Below are 4,401 nucleotides of genomic sequence, written 5' to 3' on the forward strand. Positions count from 1 at the left end.
CGAAGCTGAATCCACCTTCTGTGTGGAGTTGTAAAGGCTCCTGGAGGGGAGATGGTCTAGCTGCCCTAGTGCAAGGGGCCCAGGAACAGAGGAAGTCTCTCTTCCCCGCACAGTGTAAAGTGCTGGGCACCTTTCAGGAGACAGTAAGAAAACTCGATCAAAATCCTGAGAATTAAAAAAAACGCTAATAATCCTGAGAATGAATCTGGATGCCCTTCTGTTGGTCAAAAATTCTTGGGAACCACAGCAGCAGAGCAAACAGCGAAGTCACCCTCAAATTCTATGCAAGCAAGCCACCTTCTAGCAAGGGCTCTGTGGCTTAGCTGGTCAAAGCGCCTGTCTAGTAAACAGGAGATCCTGGGTTCGACTCCCAGCAGGGCCTTCTAGTGTGAGCTTTTGTAATTTGGCATTGGAGAATTGGAGATAAATTGAAATTTACATCCCTACAGCCCCAGAAGGGGAAGAGACAGCATCAGATGAAGAATCTTATTTAAAAAATTTACAACAGTCAAAAAGAAAAAAAAAAATCTGTCCCAATAGTACAGCGATAGAAAAACCAAAATATCTGCTGAGAACTGAAAAACTCAGAGAACTAGTTCTACTGTTAGGATTTGAGTACTGGAATGGCCTAAGATAAGTAGGGTTTGCTTCCTTGGTCTTTTACCATTTTAGATCAAATGTCAGACACTCACCACTTAGGTTTTATGTGATATCTGTGACTGTCTTAATTATATTGCCTCCTAGACTCTTTACCAACTAGAACATTGTTTTTCTTGAATGGCTCCTTGAGTGGCTCCTGGAATGGCTCCTTGAATGGCCATTTCCCCCTCCTCCAACCCCAGTTTGCACCAATAACTTTTTGGCCCACTGAATAGTGCATTGAAGCAGAGCCATGGTTCTCAAAGTTTAGTGAGCACATGAATTACCTGGTGGTCCATTAAGATGAAAAATTTAGTTCACTACACCTCTGATGGGGCCTGAATGTCAGCCTTTAGACAATCTCCCCGATGAGTGATATTTATGCTGCTGTTATATGGACCCTCTTCTGTGTGGAAGGGTTAGTGACTTAGTGATCTAGTTTCAGTGGTTGTGATTTTTTTGGGGGGAGAGGTAAAGTTGGCATGTAATATTATATACCTTCTAAGTGCGTATTATAATTAGACATCTGTATGCACAACAGAGCGATCACCACCAGAATGTCCTTTTCCATTCCGTAGTTGTCTTTTCATTTTGATGGGTGGTTTCCTTTGTTGTGCAAAAGCTCTATGGTTTGATGTAGTCCCCTTTGTTTATTTTTGCTTTTGTTTCCCATGCATTTGGGGTCAGATCCAGGAACACATTGCTAAAACTGATGTCCGGGAACTTACCGCCTATATTTTCTCCCAGGGATTTTATGACTTGAGGACTTACATTCAAGTCTTTAATTAATTTTTAGTTAATTTTTGTGGATGGTGTAAATGTGGTCTAGTTTCATTCTTGTGCTTGTGGCTGTCCAGTTTTCCCACCACCTCAATAGTTGTGGTTCTGAGTTCTATTCTTTTATATGCTTATGGCTATTTTCCACACCCGTTAGTAAGCCTGGAGTTGTGTTTACTTATTTGGTTTTTGTCAAATCCAGTTCAAAAGAAATGAAAGAAAAGAACCACGTAAAAATTCTAATATAATTTAGTGTAAATCAAGTAGTGTTATAACTGTTTTCTCCTTTTCATGTGATATGGGACTCTAAGATACACCAGAAATTTTGGAAGGAGGGGTAATATGATTTGTACCTTTTTTTAAAATTAAAGATCTTATTTATTTATTTTACAGAGATCACAAGTAGGCAGAGAGGCAGGGAAAGAAAAAGGGGGAAGCAGGCTCCCCACTGAGCAGAGAGGCAGTGGGGCTTGATCCCAGGGCCCTGAGATCCTGACCTGACCAACCCACTGAGCCACCCAGGCACCCCATATGATTTGTATCTTAAAGAAGAGAGGATAAAAAAGAAGAATTAACAGCAAAGCACACAAAATTCCTTTTAAAAATGCTTTAGGCAATTAGAAATAAAAGTATAAACCTGAAAACATTTAGCACATTTATTAGTTAGATAACTCTAAAACATAATAGACCTGGAAAAATACTCTGAACCCTGAGACCTGAGACTTTCTTGTTTATGTGCTCTATTTTTTCGACATTCCAAGAAATACTTTTCAAGTATTTGTCATATGCCCTAAATGCTCTCCGCCCTACTCATGGTGCACAACATCTCTCAAACAATGGGTTTCATTTCAGTTAGTTTCTTGCTTCTCCCCATAGTTGTGTAACAGGTTGATTTCTCCTTTTGTGGGCCATCTGGGAGGAATGCTATCTGTCAGAAGACTAATATTATAGCTCTCTTGTCATGGGATGCTGGCTACTGTAAGAAATCAGGGTGATAAACAGTGATATGAAACACTGCTGGGAGAGGTGAGTGCTTAAATATAGTAACTGGAGAATGTTTGTTCTCTACAAATTGATCCCAAATGGGATCTGGAAATTCACTGATACGTCTTTATGAAAGTATCTTGTCTTTAACTGAAATCCTATTTCTCCACTGACTAAAGTGAATGTATCCTCATCATTCCTAGGTCCCATGACATCTCCCCAACCCATGACCAACCATGCTGCCCCTAATGCCAGATCCCCTGCTTCTCTCCACCTTTCCCCCACTGATGTATTTCTTTTCATCCATCCAATCTCAGATCAGTGATCACTTCTTTTGAAAGCCTTTCCTAATCACTAGGAGTTGGAAAATTGCCCCGTTCCTATGCTTCTGTGAAAATTCATGAGTATTTATCTCTGTGGTTTCTTTTGGCAATTTAAAAATCATTACCCTATTTTGTTCAATCATATTATAATAATCAGCGCATGTGCCCTTTACTACCCCAGCCTGTCCAATTTTTCAGGACATCTGATACCTCCAGAGCCTAGGTCAGCATTGGGCACATTGTGGGCTACTCATTAATTCTTTTAAAGTAAATGCTTAGCAACTTACTGAAAAATGAACTATTATTTATGCTGTTGAGTTGATACCAGAAGAAAAAAATAAGACTGGCGATCTTGCCATCTAGGAAATACCGGTTCTCTTCTGTTTCCTGCAACATTGCAACCAGACCAGTTTTGGGTGAAGAAAGAGTGTTTTCCACATTGCCATTTGCAGGAGGCGAGGGTACACCCACAGAGGATTTGAGGAAAGGTCATTTGGCAGTGAGCACCTTCCAAACCCCTCATGGAAACGCTGGGGAAGAATGACAGTTTAAATGAAGAGAAAAGTAAAAAGTAGGCAAGGGCACCATCTGTTAAGCAAATTGATACCAATCCCTGAGCCCTGGTGTTGCAGAGCCATGGGAGGGACACGGAGTCATCATGACACCTCTTTGTCACCTCCCCCCCCCCCCCCCCCCATAAGCTGTGCACAGCCCCCCACCCCCAACCCGGCAGAGATCCCCAGACCAGCTGGGCTCTCGCGGAAGTTTGGGGGCATCTCCAGCTGGCTGTGGTGGCTCCTGCTTCTCAAGGTTAGAAGAGAGGTGGACACCGCAGCCCTGAGAGCCTCAGGTGACCCTGCCTGGAGTCTGGGAAGGAATCTGGACTCTGGTTTCCAGTTACCTTTGGTGGTAGTCACAGTGTTTCTGTGTTATTTTAACAAAAAGTGTAAGGGGAAATAAATACACCGTGAGTGAAGAGACACTAAAAGAAAAATCACTCGAAATTACTAGGTTTGGGAGCACTCAGGAGACGCGTGTAAAAATGCCTGCACGCGCGGAGAGGTAGGTTTCAAGGGGGTTTCCGTAGTGTAGTGGTTATCACGTTCGCCTAACACGCGAAAGGTCCCCGGTTCGAAACCGGGCGGGAACAACCATTCCTGGGAGTTTTCTTTCACTTTTGAGGAAATGCCATCTTATAAGTGCCTAACTCTTTGTGACACCTCCACCCCCGGGTTGGCCCTACATGAAAAAATACGGGGTTTCCAAGTTATCCGGATTCCAGCAACACTGAGACTTACGCCCTTACCTGCGGGGCGGGGCGCACCTTGGAGCCTGACCTCTGAGAATAGGCCCATCCTCGAAATCCACCCGGTTACCATTAAAATCCTTTCTTCTCATGGATTGCACTTTGTCATCTGGAATCAAGAACTTTTCCAGCATATCTGTTAGAATATTTTCTTCCAGGCTGTGGCTAGTGTCTCCTCTCTTAAATCAGCCTTCTGAGGAAATATGTGTCTACCTCCGCTCAGGTGTTTCCAATCTAATAACCTTATAAAATGAACATCAATACACAGTTTACAGAAAAAGAAATAAAATGTCTTTTATAGATTTGACCAGATACTTGACTTACCCATTATCAGAGAAATGCAAATAATTAAACTATGGAGGATCCCTTTTC

General features: G+C 42.4%; 2 non-coding genes across 2 annotated transcripts; both read left to right on the top strand.

Annotated features, from left to right (window-relative positions):
- Window positions 1-308: 308 nt before the first annotated feature.
- TRNAT-AGU lies at window positions 309-382 on the top strand. Its single transcript has one exon. It is a non-coding gene; the product is annotated as a tRNA-Thr (tRNA).
- Window positions 383-3,800: 3,418 nt separating this feature from the next.
- TRNAV-AAC lies at window positions 3,801-3,873 on the top strand. The gene has a single exon. It is a non-coding gene; the product is annotated as a tRNA-Val (tRNA).
- Window positions 3,874-4,401: the final 528 nt, after the last annotated feature.

This window comes from Lontra canadensis, unplaced genomic scaffold, assembly GCF_010015895.1.
Source record: "Lontra canadensis isolate GAN:19392208 unplaced genomic scaffold, GSC_riverotter_1.0 scaffold21, whole genome shotgun sequence".
In the NCBI taxonomy this organism is placed as follows: Eukaryota; Metazoa; Chordata; class Mammalia; order Carnivora; family Mustelidae; genus Lontra; species Lontra canadensis.